The sequence below is a fragment of the Malurus melanocephalus genome, unplaced genomic scaffold (genome assembly GCF_030028575.1).
Source record: "Malurus melanocephalus ecotype Western Australia unplaced genomic scaffold, MMel_1.1 scaffold_43, whole genome shotgun sequence".
Taxonomy (NCBI): domain Eukaryota; kingdom Metazoa; phylum Chordata; class Aves; order Passeriformes; family Maluridae; genus Malurus; species Malurus melanocephalus.
Genome location: NW_026623275.1, coordinates 1,186,944 through 1,204,293, shown reverse-complemented (window position 1 = coordinate 1,204,293; position 17,350 = coordinate 1,186,944). Strand labels below are relative to the sequence as shown.

The window sequence follows — 17,350 nt, the reverse complement described above, 5'->3', positions numbered from 1 at the left end:
TGGAGCATTTGGTCAATCCTCATTCAGCYTTGCTCTTCTCATCAGCTAGGGAGGAAATCCTTGCTCTGTTGGGGAATCTGCCCAGGCAAGCTGATTTGTTTCTCTTCCTTTGATGTGTTCYTCTGTGGTGGAGGAAAATTGCAAGGTGAAGTACATCGAAAGGAAATGCCTTTCGGAATCAGCTGAGCATACAAAGCTAACAAAAATGAGTAAAGTTTGCGTGTGGAAGGAGTGAATAGATTTGCATGTGAAAAAAGTGAGCAAGTTTGCATGTGAAKCTCTCCAATGCATTTAAAAATGGGATAGTCATTTATGCTGTAAATCCAGATAGAGGTGGAGGAGGAAAGCAGAATAATGGAGGCATCTACAAGTTTTTGCATTGTAACACAAGACACTTTAGTGCCAATTCTAGTTTAGGTCCTGTGAGGTAGTGTTCTGCAAGGTGAATACTATATATTTTTTTTAATGATCTATAAAGTAAATTTTTGTATTTAATTTAGAACATTTTGGTAATTCTCTGCTTCCCTTTATTTCCTGAAGGACTGAAGAACTGGAGTGAAATAAAGATATACCTTAATTTTAGTTTTAGGCTTCTTGGTTCTATAGCATATGTAGTTGAATTTGGCTTGTTGGACTCAGAGATTTTTTTATAACAGTCAGGCTTCATGCCAACATTAAACACGTTTTTGCTTACCTGCTAATAATTACACTGAAATATRCAAGAACTTTTTTTGTTGTGTTTGTGTAGATATAGGCCATTTCCCCCCAGTAAATGATTTTTATTAATCCATAGTTACCTGGAATTGGTAGATTTGCATCTTAAATGAAACTCTCTTTGGGACAGGATTAAGTATGAAGAGCTACATCCTAAATGGCACCTAAAAAACCCTAAGCAAACAAAAAACCCCAAACCCCAAACCAACAAACAAAAAAGCTCCACATTAAATGAAGGGATTCTAAATTATAGTAGCAATAATGGTTACATTTGATTTTTTAGGTCTACTTTCCCTCTCTCATGGATCATATGAAGCACTTCTAGGAATGTTTGTATTATTAAATAAACAACTACCTGTGGCTTTACATATGAGTATATAGAGAACTATTGGCTAGCCAGTTCTGGTGGAAATCACAGTTCTATTCTTTGCAGTGCTAATGTTGCTTGTATTTGGAAGGCAACCATGCCCTGGGCTTTTTTTCTGTCCCAGCATACCCATGTTGTATAAATGAACATGAACAGAGTTTGTGGAAACTGAAGAAATCATGGAAACGGAAATGAAATAGGAAGAAAGTGTCTGCAATGAAAAACATTTAACGTAAGAGAGTAAAAATATTTTACCTGACAAGAAAAATATCTGAGATATGCTGGTTGGGCAGACTAAGGAAGGTGAGTAGAAGATTGTTTTCTTGTGTTTTTGAATTTTATAAAAAAAAAAAAAGACATTCAAACAAGTTTGCATAGTTTCTTGTAGACAAATGGGATTTATCATCTGCCTTCACGAAGGGTCATGACTACTTCTTCTAATGTGTCTGTGTCTCCCTTTAAAAATAAAGGAGATATTACAAGAAAGCCTTTCTGAAAAAGAGGCCAGCCTTTGGTTCCTTAGAGAGTTGTGAATATGAGATTAATGGATTAAAGAAATGGACAGATATTAAAGTAGCTGCTTACTCTTACAGCTGTGTAAAATGGAAAAGCATAGGCCTGGTCATGACTGAAACAGAGTTGGGTTCCTTGTGAAAAAGCGTGTCTATTTACCTTTGACCTTAAATTCACAATATTCCAATAACAAAAATTAATTTACAAGCTTTTCTGTACAGTTACTTGACTGATCTTTATTATCCAGTCAAGCTGGCTAAGTAACTAASCTTTTCTTTAGGTCACTAATAGTAAGAACTGACCAGAACTAGAGCATTCAAAAAACCAAACCAAAACCCAAACCAAACAAAACCAAACCAAAAAACCTCCACCCCCCCAAAAAAAAAAAAAAAAAAAACAAAACAAAAAAAAGTGGGATTTTTAGACCAATTAACAATGGTGCAGGAGATCATGATTTTGACAACAATTTTAGGTTAATGCTTCTATTAATTTGTATTGCTGAAGTTGCATTAAATGTTGCGGTTGGACTATTGAAATGTTTATACTGTTAGCACCATAATATAATGAACTTTAGGTCAAACTTAGTAGACTGGAAGAAGGGATGGGTGGGCTAGCGAAGGAAAAGGTTGTCTCTTTCCTTTAGGTTTTATATGGCTTGTATATATCTTTAAAAATATTGTCAAGTGTGAATTAAGTATATTTTAAAATGCTTCATTAACCTAGAGATGTACCTTCAGTCCCAGAAAAAAAAGGTTCAAAAAAGTAAAACAAGTATTTTCACAAACATGATGCAATACAGCTGTGGTATTTTCCATAGTGTGATCTGCGTTTGCCTCAATAGAGCAGTGTCCTATAGGCAAGTTACAAGACCATGTTCTATTGCTATAAACAATAGAGATTTTAACTTCTGTTTTCACTTCGGAAGCTGTGGCTTTGTCTAATCTGCAAGGATACTCCTGGATTCCATTCACTCAGATTATGAACTTCATTTGAGATTGCTGTTGCTTCCCTTCTGCACATGGAGAAATGCTGTCGYTCATCCCTGACATGGAACAAGAAGATCTTGTTGATTCACATACGCAGGTGAAAAAGATGGGGAATTGTTCCTCTGTTACAAGGTTTAAACATAGTCTGAAATATCTGTTTCTAGATCCTGGGACTCTTGGGCATCTGTGTAAATTCATTTTTTGAAAAGAAATGCGTTACACTGATAGAGTGATATGGAGCAATCACCTTCCCATGTATTTTCCTTTAATCCTCAACATGTAACAGGGTGCAGAATGAGCGGGAGTCCTGAAAGGTATCAGTTATGGCCACAGTGTGTAGAGGTTGGTGAAAAACTACCAAACAGTTTTCTCTTGTGATTATCAACCCAGCCACAACTTCTAAAGCAGCTCACGGAAGGGTCTGGTAGGCAACACAGTTGCACCATAGTTGATGTGCCTGGGGAAGAGATGATGACAGGACTACAAAGGGGATTAAAGCTGCATAGGTGTTTTGCAAACATACATCTGATATTTTTTTTCACTATACTACCTAAATTTAATTCTTATGATGGCCGGTAAAGCAGGAATTAAGCTAAGACACAGATAGCTGAAGTCAGACATAAGAATTGAGTCTGGCTCCTCAAAATTTTCTACTGAAATRTATGAAATATAAGCCTAGCAGTGGTAGTSATGGTTGTCTCATGCAGATATCCAKTGGGCAATTCAGGAAGAACCTGGCCTTCACAGCTCACCAGTTGCTAACAACTGCTGTAATGCACCCAAAAATGGAGCCTCGTAAGATTTTTATTGCACTTTCACTATAGGATCTGTTGAGAGATGGCCCCGGGTTTAGCCGTGTAGTGTAACTAAAAATCTTCAATAAAAAAAGCAACCCTTTTTTCTAAATGAGAATTACATTAAGACAAAATTGATACTCAACTCTAACACATTATATCAGGCTTCAGTCTTTCAGATTTTTGCACGTGTTGCTGGTCCTCTGGCACAAAGTTTGGCCCCTTCTTGCTATAGGCTGTAAGATAAAATCTTTATGGAGCTTTGGGCAATGGTATGAAAAATTGTTACCTTTTTAGTTTCTGAAATGATATGTAAGTTTTGATTGCCAAAGCCAGCAGGGCATCAGGCCTTTTCATTTCCTGCTCCCCATCTACTATTCGTTGGATTGCTTTTCTAGAGCTGATAATTGCAGTTTATTTGTGGTTTTCTCAAACTACTAAGTGCTTCACACSTTTTATGTTCAGGAATTTTGTTGCTCCTTTCTGAAGAAAGTCAATGTGCACTGAATGKGATACCAGAACACAGCGTCAGAGTTTGTTTTTATTGAGGCTCCCGCAGGTCTGTCAGTGTTGGTATCTTTGGATTGTATCCTGAATCAAGTTTGAAGAATGAAGACATTCTCTCCCACAAGACATCCCCTTGACCAGTTACTGTAAGTATTATTTTCTGGGAGCAAAGGTTACGCTTAGCATGGGACACTGGTCAGCAGTTAATTWTCGCTCGCTGTGGCGTTTGGTGTGAATCAAAAATGCAAGACCACAGCATTGTGTTTTTTGCAGGGGGGAGTGTGAAGTACATGATGGGGCTCGATGCCCCAGATATTGGCACCAACTTTCCTTRTTTCCCAGCCCTGAAGGCAGGAGGGCTAAGTCCGTTTTCTGCGCTTTGTTGTCAAATCACGCCCGCTATTGTGATTTCAGCTTCAGTGTCTGGTCGGGGCGCTGAGGGGCTGTGGGGCCAGAGGTCCGTGTGGCGGCTGATTGCCCCTGTCAGACCAGCGGGTTCCACGCCCCGCCGCGGTGTCCCCACGCCGTGTCCGGGGCCCTGCCCCTGCCGTGTCCCGCGGGGCCTTGAGGGGTACCCCTGCACCCCCGGCGGGGCCCATCGCAGCGGGGCCCATCCCGAGCCAGCCCCGGCGGGGCCCATCCCAGCGGAGCCCATCCCCATCCCAGCGGGGCCGACCCCAAATCAGCCCAGCGGGGCTCATCCCGGCGGGGCCGATCCCGAGCCATCCCGGCGGGGCCGGACGGGCGCCGGGCGGAGGCGGAGCCGAGCCGGGCCGGGGCAGGGCGGCGGTCACGTGGCGGGGTCACGTGGCGGGGGAGCCGGGCCCAGCCGCCGCCGCCGCCGCTCCGGGAGCGGTGAGAGACGGAGCCGAGAGGGCGGGCAGGGAAGGAGGGAGGGAAACAGGGAGCGGGGGGGGAGGGAGCCCGCGGGCGCGAGTGGCCGTCGCCCGCTCAGCTGCCGCTGCCGCGCCGAGGTGAGTGCGGGAGGTGGGGCGGGATGGGCCGGGCACCGTGCGGGGCCGCGGGCGGCTCCRGGGCTGTTTTCCTTTTGTTCCGGTGGGCGCCGGCGGCCGGCAGGGCGGTCCCGCTCCCTRGGGGCGGGGGGGTCCCGGTGCGCCGCCGGGACGTGCGTGTCCGCCGTGTGCCGCCAGCCGCGTCCTTCCCACGGCGGTTCCCCCGCGTCCGGCGGCACCGGCCGGGATGAGCCTCGGGATCGCGGGCGGGAGGGTGCCTGGAGCCCCCGTCCTTCCCTTACACCTGCGGCTCCGGCCCGTGGGGCGGAGGTTGTGCTTGCCCTCCCCCGGAGGTCCTGGAGCGGCCGGGGGTCCGGGAGCCCCGGGCGGCGGCGGCTGGGAGGGAAGCTCTGGCTCCGGCATCACCTGTGACTCTCCGTGCRCCGCTCGTAGCACTGCCATTTGTAAATATTTTCGTTTATTTTTTTTTTTTTCTATTCCCCCCTGCCCCCGCTGCGTTCCCCCCACGGCGCCGCCTTACCGGGTGGGGGGTGGCTGGGGGTGCACCGTTCGGAATCGTGCCCCGCGATGTGCGGAGATTCGCCTAAGGAGCGCAACTCCTTTTGTGTTGTGTCTTCTCTTCGTGCCTTTCAGTAAGCATCTGTCGTGCGAACGTGTTCGAGCACCTTGGCTTCCGTAAGGTTTCCGAAAACGTGCTGGAATTGTTTACCAATTCAGTGCTTAAATTTGACTTAGACATTAGAACAGACAATTAAAACCAGCTGTTTGGGGTCGGATCAAAGGTCTGTCGTGTTTGGATTCCCGTTTCTGCGAGTGGCACATAGCAGATGCTTAGGAAACACCATAACAACAGGGTGAGCGTACTGTGAATCTTTGGGAAACCAGCCAGGCCTCCAGCAATTTGAGGTTAAGGGATTGCCTGAGTCAAATGTGATGTTTTCATATTTAAGAGTCCTTTTTCATCCATGGCTTAGAAATACATGTTTTTTCAAATGCAAACAAAATGAAGGCCTCTTAATAGAATTTTTTTTTCTTTAAAAAATATAATTGCTCTCATGTTATTGTCATAGGTAGTTTCATTTTGCCAGGATTAAATTTGCCTGTCCAAAGGTTACTGATTGATGAGCAACATCCTGTGTTTTGAATAGGTAAGGGGTATTTACCATGGATATATTCTACACCAATGGGGAATGTATATATAAAAAAGGTTTCTTATTGTCTGCTTTTACAAAAGGTTTGCAAAATTTCAGTWGTGAAGTAACTGTTCAGTAAAATGAAATACAGTAAGAGCTGTGTCAAAATAACAAGTGTTTTACCGTAATACAATAGTGACAGCTTTGKAGATGATTATATGAACCATTAAACTATTTATACTTTAGCTTAAAAAGTTAACTAGTTGTCTCATTGCATCAATATTTCTGGTAAAATTATTTTAAGGATACCATCACAGATTTTTCCATAATAGCAAAATCATGGTGATCCCTGGAGATGCTAGCTATCAACTTGATCTTGTAATCCTAATTCAAGAAATAGCTTCATGCCAGTAGTTCCTAACCTGATTGCTCTTATAAGGAACATTTGCACGAGTGGGCCTCATTTTTCACAGGCAGTGTGAATGTCAGGCAAAGTAGAGCTATTTCAAAAAACTGCATATTCCCCCACGCCCCCAATGGAATTTTGTAAGAAGGTCATTAGCAGTTTCTTGGGGGCTGAAAGGAGGTAGTGGGTTGATAGTGTGTATAGATAGCTATTTATAAGATTAAAAATAGCTTAGAAAACTGRCAACTATAACTGTTATAAATGATTTTCATAGAAAGGTAAGTTTTTTTGTACATTGCATCACTGCTTCTAACAACAAACTGGATTTCTCACCTAGTCAATAGATGTTTATTGTAAAACCCTTAACACATTTCATTTTTCTATGAAAACCCTACTCATGTTGAACTATACTGAGCTCATGATGGACGGTTTAAAACGTTCAATATGTTTGCTTCAGTAAGGCAATGAATACATTTAAATGATTCTATTGTAAGCCTGCACCAAGAAAGCTGTTGTAGTGCAGCTGATTCATTTTTATCACAAAAAATTGATTGATTCAGCTGAACTTTCAAATAAAATCAATTTTGTTTATAGCTGGCCTCYAGAAAAAGTTGTACCTGTTTTATGTAATTATTAAGCATACTTACAATACACAGCTTTTAGCAGTGCTTTTCATTAGTAGGTCTCAAAGCACCTTGCAAAAGAATTCAGAGTAATTATTCTATTCTTATCTTRGGGTAATTATTATCATGTTATCTAGTGTTCATAAAGAGATCATTGTCTGCCTGTGATTGCTATAAGAAGCTCTATAAGGAGATCTAATAATAAAATTGGATTTTTTTACTTAATTATTTTTTTACAATAAATCCCCAGAACTTAACATTCTGTTTCTGTTGTAGCATTTTTGTTTCATTTAATGATGACTGAGGTAATTTCATACCATACCCTCCATGCCAGTGTTGGAAGCTAAGCCTGGTCTTTATGGAGAACAGACTTCTCTTCCTAGTGTAAGAAGAAACCTTGCTGAAGGCTTAACTAAATTCACTGGTGAGTTAGAAAGTGGCTCAGGACAGTTCCTGTTAAGGTGATCCAGGTACTAATGGTGCACGTCTCTAGTTCTGTTACCAGGGAGCTTGACTGCTCACAGAGTTTGGATTCCCAACCGTATGTCTCTTGATATCGATCAGGATTTAAAAAAGTGTATGTGAATAAGTGAGTTACATGGCCARCATCCTCACATCTGATGTGTTTTCCTTCATCTCTGGTAGGGTAGAGCTGGTAGAAATGGTTCAGAATCTTTGATTTTTTKGAGTCACCATTAGTGTCCTGTTTTTATAATGCACTGGTAACAGAACAATTTCTAATGCTAGGGATGTGAAATACACATCTTTTAAGTCGTTTCCCAACTATCTTTGTCAATCAGGGTATTCAGCTGATTATTACTAATTACATTATTGGTGCATTAGGACCTGAGGTCTTATGCAGGGTTGATAATTGGCAAAATAGGACAAAAAGTTTTTTTTTTAAATTCAAGACAGTACATTAAATCATTGTAATTTAGGGATAAAATACAAGTTAGGAAATGTATGTAGATTTGATAATGGAAGGATTATAATTTGAAAACTATGTAGTGTACTATATGCTAAATAATATGGGAACTGTATTCCTAGACAATGTAATGCTGTCAAGAAATATGAGCTTGTATAACTTAGATCTAAGTTGGAAACATTTTATTTACATGAATGAAGGCTTAACCACTGCAGTGAAATGTTTGTCAGGTGTCATGCAAGTGTAGTCAGTGATTTCAGTTTGCTCCCAGTGGAAACAATGCCTTCTTGTTGTCAGACATGCATCTGAATTTCACTTAGGTTTGTGTGGTTTAGGTTTATTTGGAAAAAAGGTCCAGGAGGAAGTGTTTTAAGTCCAGTTTCAAGAAACTGCCTGTTGCTATTCTCATTGTTTTTGTGTGACTCTTGTTTTGATCTGTGCTTTTGTATTTGATCCATTATTTCTCTATTGTGCCATTTTAAACTAATGCCTTTGTTTACATAATTTTAAGTACTTAAAACTTTAGTATCTTTTAAATGGTCCACAATAATAGTTTTCATTTTGTGCTCATACCTATGAAACACCTTAATATTACTCTACTGTGTGCCATATCCTTGATAGCTGTAATATATCAAAGCTGGTCTGGAGAACCTCCTACTGGAAGGCTGGGCTGTTTGTGTAGTGTGGAGGTCCTTTGTTGCTTTCTGCATAGTTTSAGAGCTAACAGACCCAGCTGGTGCTCATACACTTTTCTGGTGTCCTGGGTTTGAATAATYTTCAGCATCCTTGTCTGGTGCAAAGTACTAACTTGAAGACCGACTCTCCCATTAGAATATAAAGATAYGGCATTTCTCAATATTCGTATCAATCCATCTTAGCATTTCTTCCTCTGCTTTGTACGTGCCATGGAATAGATTCCTATCCTTYGAAGACACTCTTTTCATGAAATATTTGTCGAAGCAAATATCTAGCAGCTAAGCTGTTTTCTAAGTAAAATTTTATCATGTATCTCTTGTTTCACTGGTTTGAACAGTAATTGCAATGTATAATTTCAAAGGTGGCCAAATCCATTCACATAGCCATTTAAAGAGAATTAGTGCAAATAGTGCACAGAGCTCTGGTCTCTGGCACCATTTAAGCAGACAAAAAACATAAAAAGGAGCCATAAGTGTTGGACACAATATGCAGTAGAATCCATCTGCACATACTACAAGAGTATGATAGAAGAGCAGTGGTTTTAAAGATAAGTAGCAAATAAAGGTATTGGGCAAAGCAGAGGTTGACTGCCTGCTGTGATTGTGATGGATCACAGTCCACAGGAGACTCTTTAGTTGGAGAAAGACCATAACTAACAAAATCCTTAAATGAGGGAGAAAGCACTCTCACTTTTATTCYGTTTTGGATGCAGTATCTGGTACAGTGGGAACCCTGGTCTTCTAGGCAACCAAGCATTAGCAATGCTATTGCTGCCTCTGTTTTATAAAGAACAGATCTCTCTATTCTTAAAGGAATGGTGGGATGACTTTTGTGGAATCCTTTCAGTTGTAAATAACTAAAAAATGAAACRCAATCCTACAGATCTACCTGTCTAAAATCTGATTAAAATACACAGAAGGTAGATTGACTAACACAAATCCTGTCTTGCAGATCACAGAGGGTATGGATAATAGTTAATGTTGTATAAAAATAGAAAAAAGGTTACTCATAGAGCTATTTTAAGTGTTAAGTAAAACTTTTAAGGGGGAGTGAATTCAGCTAAGGGAGGAGGAGGAAGAGTTATATATTTGTGGTGTCTTCCCCAGCTCTCACGAGTCATGTAAGTATATTAAGAACTGTTACTATATAAATACCTTGGCTGCCATACAAGTGCCCTACATAGTGTTTGGAAATGAGGGACTTGAACAGTGTAGGTGTTGAACCAGCTTTAGATTTTGTACCTTCCTTTTTCCCAGGCACAAAAATATGGACCTATGAATGGTATATCAGCTCAGACCAGAGAGATGCTTCTACATCAGTATCTTGTTTTTAATAATGAATAATAGCAGATGCCCAAGGCAGAGCGTGATAGGGTGTGCAAATAGCTGAGTGTCTGAAGGGAAGTGTCCCTGGGTTCTAGCGGAGTGCAGTTTAGGGGTCTCTGGGCAGATGGTATTTAATCGTTTGGGTTTTAATAGTTGTGGTGAATTTATGCCTTTTTTTTTTTTTGAACCCTTGATAGATTTAGTATCTGCAGCATCCTGTGACACAGGAATGACAAAAATTTAACATAGCCATATTTAGTTCATCTGTTGCCSTCTTAAGAGTTATGATCCTCCACTGCTTTAATTTGCTTGATGTAAAACCCTGTTATTTTTAATTCGTAAAATTTGATAAGAAACTTCTATGATAAAGTTGAGTGCTTGATGTGGAACACATACTGAATGTCAGGCCTTGTATGCTAACTCTACTGAGAAATAGAAACAAAGAACTCTTCATAAATGTTATTTTCACTTTGAGTAAAGTCCAGTTTAGTATTTATGCTTTGCATTTATCTTAACATGGAMCCTGAGAAATGCTTATTGTGAGTTTTGCTCTTAGCAATGTGTCTTTATGTAAGGCCTATGGTGTTCATATCTACTGTGTATGAATTCTATCTGTAGAAACATCATGAGCATAAAAAGCTGGCCTGTGAAAAGTAAGAAGATAGTAAAAAGATGGAAGAAAGTTTGGATTGAGTTTTCTGTAGTTGTATAGAAGACTGGTCAGTATTTTACCCATATTTGTTACATTAGCCATTCAAAAAAAAAGTAAGGCATTCCTGAATAATTTGGAAACAGGGCAGTATGTAAATGAAATGGCTCTTTCCTATGATCAGTACATGAACTTTCACTTAATCTATAAAGAAATAATGATATAAATCAAAGGGGTTTGATTTGCATTTCCAACTTGGATTGCTCTGGAGTCTGCTGAGGACTTTTCCAGTTTGATATGGATTTGGATTCCTGCTTCCTTCTCTTATCTGGTAGGGTTTGTTAGCAGATCTTTAATGATATTTGATGCTTAAGGTGGAGGATCCTTTTATATATGTAATTTTTAATTTTTTTTTTCATTTGTCATATCAGAAAATGGGGCTACAGCTTCCATTGTCCGGTAACTGTTTATGAATTCAATCAGCTAAAGCAATTAATGTATTTGAATTCTAGGAGAGATTTAAATAAATGCATCTGAATTTTATAATGGCATGGGAAGCTATGCAGTGAAAATCTGCTAACTTGCGTGAGTGATCAAGGGATAAAATTAAACTAGCTCATGTTACAGGTATGCAGTTTGGAAGCATTAGCTGTTTTTCCAAAGTGGGGATGAAGATATTAAAAAGATTCAAAAAAGATTAGAGCAGTGGGGGAAGGGACATGGTTCTTCTGAAGATACCTATATGAACTCTTACTGTGAATTATAACAGACCCACTATGAGCAAAAATTAAGTCTATTTCTGTCAACAAGAAAAGCTTTGATGCAGCAATTGGGTTCCATTAAAGTAAATACAAATTGTAGGATTGAGTCCTCTTTCACTGCATTACAGACCTTTTAGAGGTAGATTCCTTCCAGATTTTGCCAGCCTAYGGAGGAGACATTCTCTCTTCCTTTATACCAATAGAATAACCCTGTGGAACATGTATTAAATCCAATATAAGTTATTTCCCAGTATTGCAGAGAGAATTTTTGAATTTGAATGTCTGTTCACAGGACCTGTAATAAAACTGAGGAAAGTATGCTATCTAAAAAAAGTATAATTTGAGCTCAGTCCTAGGAGTATGCCTGTACAGTGTTAGTTCTTCCTCCCAGAGGCATTAGGGGCTCATGCTGGGTAAATGTGTTGGCAGCATCTCTTGAAAAACACCTCAGCCTACATGCTGCAAGTCTGATTAGCAAGGTGCTGGTCTGCTCTTCTACAGAGGAAATGGACATGGAGAGAAGATGTAGGTGAAACAGAGAGGAGATGTAGGTGAAATGGAGCAAAGATGAGCTGTACAGACACATTTCATCCACATAATATAGATAGTTCACAAGAACTGCTTATTAYATACTTTGTACTAGCAAATTGCTGGCTGTATTCTTTAGGGAAACATGTTCTGTCAAAAAATACCCATATCTGATGATACCTGGGTGACAGAGAGGTGATGAAAGCACAGGAAGAGGGCTCATGTGAAGCAGTATGAGAATTTAATACCCATATTGACTCTTACAGGCAGGATTCACAATGACTTTTTAAAGGATTTTAGAGTCTGGCTGCTGTGGCTTGGTGCATGGTATCTTTCAAATCATATTACGGAGTTACAGTGGGCTTTGTTTCCTTAATTGTTATGAATTAGAAGTCAATAATGGAAAAAATGCTGCRAACTAGTACATTTATTAATAAAGGAATTGGAAATTGCTCTTTCTTCTGAGAATTTAAATGAGAGACCACTGATTAGAGAGTGATGTTGTAGCTTGGGAGATGAGAAGTGGATGAATAGAAAATTCTTATAATACAGTTCTATTTTCAGCATTGTGTTGGTGGGTTTTGCAGTCATTATTAATACAGAAAGCAGATGACGTGAATAGTGGTTGTTCTGGGCTAAAAGTGACCAGTAATGCYGCAAGATCTCATAAGAGATAGTCTCCTATTTCCATGGCATGCAGCAGTAAAGTCTTTTGTCTCTGTCATAGGGAGTTTATGTTCCAAAGGTTGGATAGTTGTCTTCCCCTTCTCCCTTTACAGTTTGCTTTAAATATTTCTAGTGGCTTGGAGAGAAAATATTTGTGATTTGATTGTCTCATGCTGTGGTGCCAGAACAAGCTCTTGCAGTTTTAAAATAGGATAGCATGTTAAAGCTCTAGAAATGCTAGGAAAACTTGGTTCCCTGATTTGGATATGAATTTGTGTCCATCCTAGGAAAGCCAAGRCATTTGTTTAATGAAAAGTCTCCTAAAACAATCAAATTACCTTTGCATTGGAAACAATAATGATTTTGTAGTGCCGTCAGGARTAGATCTACTAGTTGCCCATTTTTTTTAAGAAAGATACAATGGGACTGATAGGTTGTGAGGATTTGGATCATACTGATTTGCCTCCAGCAGCATTGTCACAGCTTTGACAAATATCGTGGCTGATGACCGAGTGTCCATAGTGATGTGCAGCTGTCTGTTTTCACTTACATTTACTTCTGCTTTGTTTTGTCCGTGAGRAGACTAAGATCTCATTTCTTTCCGAGCCTAACATTTGCTTATGCTCTGGGATAATTTGTCTGCCTTGGAGTATCTTAGGAGATTTGGGTTGTTACCTTGTTCACTGGCAGGACTAGCATGGAAGGACTGAGTGGAAAACYCTTCAGTGCAGACATTCCTCAGTTTTGATTGTCCCAAATGAAATTTTTGCGACATTTTTGCATGCATCCATCTGTGTGTGGGTTGGTAACGCTTGATAAGAATTAGGCTTGAGGTGTTTCAGGTTTAATGGAGGAAGCACTGGAGAACTTACTAAGGAGTATATGACTTCTTTGAGTTTGTGTTCTTGATTAAGCTGAGGGATTGGGGGGTGTGTGGTGTATTTTTGTGTGTGTTTTTGTGTGTTTTTTGGTTTTGAATTATTTTTCAATGTTTAGTTCAGTTCCAGTCTTCTGCTTAAGAGTTATGACCTTATTTCCTGGATGCTGATATTGTTACTGTCTTTGCCTTCATTGAAATTTAAAATTTTGCAATATTGTGGAATGCCAGGCAAGATTTCATTTTGTTATGGCTTCCTTGTTTCCTCTGCAACCTTACAGCAAATGTGGTCAGGAGRGAAATCTTGGGGGTCTCTTTTGTTTAGTTTTAAAGCATCTCATTGTGTTAGCAGCTCTAAAAAGGTACCTGGAAAATTACTCCAATTTAAAAATAAATAACAATTGCTTGCAGGAGTACTTGGCTGCACAGCAAATCTATTTTTGGAAAAGGTTTCTGCCCTGTTTTTACTTAATTTTAGATTCAGAATTTTGCTTTCATTTTAGATATGGTAAAGAATTTTGGCAAATTTTCCATCTTATCTGATAAACGCATGCATCCTGTGAATCAGATTTCAGAATTGTTTTTGTAAGGGAAGCCATGCTTATTTTAAGATAACCTCAGGTATTCCAGTAATTCCTAGTGTGTTTGAAATTCTGCCTCAGCTTGTTTGGTGTTTATTCTAGTGGATCTTGTGGTTGGAAGAGTGTAGGAGGCTTCTGCCATGCAAGTACAGCAAGTTAAAAAGCACTTGCAACCTCATGCAAATGAGTGTTCTGATGAAATCATGATTTAAAAAAACCAAAACCAACCTATGAAAATCTAAAGTAAATTTCAGGGTTGGTGTTTTCTGGGKTTTTTTTGTGTTTTTTTTTTTTGTTTGTTTTTTTGTTTTTTTGTTTTTGTTGTTTTTTTTGTGCACTAGTTGATGATTACAGTAACAGAGTACGAGTCAGAACTCCTGTATTTCTCTCTCAATTCTTCCATAAGCTTCTGTATTGCCTTGAGATGCTTCAATTGTCTTTTACTTAGCAGTATAATGGGAATAATGCTATTTTACTCTTTCTCTTAAAATTACTGACACTAGTGAAACTCCTAGGACACTGGATAAAGAATTCAAAACATTTAGGGTCATGTTAAAAAAAATCATGGTGTAATTGGATTTGAGCCAAATGTTCACTCAACTGAAGATGACTAGACTAGGTGCATCTTAAACTAAAAGATTGCAGAAAGAGGGGTCTGAAATGGGACAGGTGAAACTATAAATACTGTTACGCACCTCTTGTTTTGTGGTGTTCTTGTTGATTCTTGAGACTGGGATCTCTTGTCTTATCACTTAATGTCCGTAAACCATCAGGCATAGCAAAGCTGCTAAAGTTACAATCTTGAAAATATTATTAATAGTGGCAAAAGTGCATGCTGGTGAGGTACCCACATAGGGCATGTGTTTGAACACATCCACTTGTATTGAAAGATTGCTCCACATGGCTCTAGTAGATAGTGAATCACAGGAAGGGTTCACAGCATTGCTGCATTGGAGTAAGGTGTGTTGGGAGTTTTGGGAGTTAGCAATGACAAGTCTTTATCACTCATTCATGGGTGAGGGTGTATTTGTGAAAAAAGGTTAGTGCATTTTATTCTCCCCTGTGTAATAKAAAGTGTATCTGTAGTGTATTCAGCTTTATTCATAGAGATGCGTTTTGGCTGCAGATATTTATGTAAGGTTGTGGGAGTTTTCATTTTCACAGTCCTTTAGCAATGTTTGTTTACAATGTTTACTCAGGCAGTGCAAATAAAGCAGGGATGCTCTTTTGTTGGAAAGTGTTAGCCTACCTGTTTGGGATTGTTTCTGGAGAACAGACTGCTAATTTCTCTTACAATTTTCTTTAATTCTCAGCTATTATGCCCCAGACTTAACTTTGGGACAGTGTAAAATACAATATGCAAAATATAATTTATCAATGTCAATGTTAAGATGAAAATGAAACATTAGGGTTATGTAGTCTGAAATTCCACATAGTGCTGTCCTTTGGATTATATGTGAAGATGAGTGCTTATATTAAACTAGCGTTCTTTTCAGAGGAAGTAAGACATAAATTCATGACACAGGTATGGAGCTTGCTGTCACACATAGTCAACTGTTAATAGGCCTGCTGTTTTCTGCTATCTAGATACAGGTAGRGACCTTGTGAAGAAGAGAATTGTACTCCAGGCAAAGAGGCAGATATAAATTCCTGGGTCACAGAGTAGACTAAGAAAAGTCAAGAAGGTCTTTGTTTTGCAGCTTATGGATGTTTCGGTGCAAATGTTTATTCAGAAATTCAACCGAACAAATAAAACATGCCTGAAAAATGCAATGAASGAAATCACATTCTTTCCTGATAATTTTCTTCTCTTTCTTTTTTCCCAAGTTGTGGTGTGAAGCTTCCTGGGTGTCTTACCTTGAGCTACTTGTCATCTCTCTTTGTAACATGTCTTGTTCACCCATCTTTTTTTTCTATTTTTTGAGGGACTTTGTCTTTGCAGACTTTGTCTTGTCTTCTTTGAGTAGCTGAGTAAATTCATGGATCTCTCAGGGATTTAAATTCATCAAAAGATGATAGCACTGTCATGTTTCTTCCTTTTTCCCTCTGCATTTTTGAGTTTTTCTTTCAGGACAGGCTCCCGTGGCTATGTGGATGATACTGTGCACAGATCCTCAAAGTGAGACTGTTAAGGTTTTTGCTCTCTAGACTGTGATGTTTGTTCGGTGGCCTGTACCATAGTACTCAGGTGTTCTCTTTCAAGCTTTTCTTGCAGGATATTTCAAAGCTGTCTGTTTTAAAGTAGAATAAGTGATAACAGGGAGGGAAAAGTTGAGGGAGATGCTGGATACCATACCAAATAAAACTCAAAGAAGTGCACAGCCTGTTTGGCAGCRTTAGGCTCTCTAGTACGCTTTGCAGCACACTTGCTGTGAACTGACAGCCAGAGATACCTTTTGTTCAGTGTTTTAGAAAATTTCAGGTCCAGAACTCCGGTCAAAACAGTGTTAGACAAAAAATGGTGTATAGCYACTGCTCTGAAAGCCACAGTCTCCCTTCTTATGTTGAGGTTTTCTGACTCAATGCAGAGATGTCCCATACTCTCTACTATTTGAAGGATGAAAGGCTTCATAAATGGGATACTTCAAATTGTGAGTTGTTTGCTCTTAYACTTGTTCACATGAAGTATCTTCTGCAGAACTTTTCTGGTATTTAGAAGCAAAGTGGACAAATTTTCCTGAAGTAGGTTTGTTTAGTCCATGTTTGCTTTATTTTTTTTTTGTCCCACTCTAGATTCAAAAACTTTACTGATAATAAGACAATCCCTCATGCCAGTGATAAGTCCAAATTCTGCCTTGGGACGATCGTCTCTGTCTTGGCATGATGTCAGTGGAAAGCCTGAAAATGCTGCCACCAAGCAGCTTGCTTTCTCAGCTRGAAAAGCATTGTTTATTGTCAGTGGCTTGTTAGAGTCTTTGTGTCATAGAAAATGATTGTGTATGGCATAGTTGTAACATCCTTCAGTCAAATGCCTTGACTCTTTTTGGGTATACCCACAATCAGCAGGGTATCATAGTGTGTTCATAGCTTGAGTATATAAAGACATWTTTCGCTGAACCCAGGCATTGATCAAATGGAAAGATTGCTTCCTGCTTTCTACTGCTGTTTTTTTTGTTGCATGTTTGTGTCACACAGAAATGAAAATGAAACAAGGGTACCCAGGTTTTGGCTGGAGACAGATGTATTGGGTGTCAAAGAGGTATTTTTCGTGTGCTATCCTGTTCCTTAACCATGTTATGTGGTTACAGTAGTAGCCAAAAATATGTCTGGAAAGAATCCAGCATGAGGATAACACTTCTCTCAGGAGTTGAAATCCGTATAATTC

At 39.6% G+C, this 17,350-nt stretch overlaps 1 protein-coding gene across 1 annotated transcript in view; it reads left to right on the top strand.

The window, feature by feature from the left end:
* Window positions 1–7,304: 7,304 nt before the first annotated feature.
* TULP4 (TUB like protein 4) overlaps window positions 7,305–17,350 on the top strand; it is a 143,765-nt gene continuing 133,719 nt past the window's right edge. The window contains 1 exon segment of the mRNA XM_057364849.1: window positions 7,305–7,441. The gene's annotated coding sequence lies outside the window, so the exon portion shown is untranslated.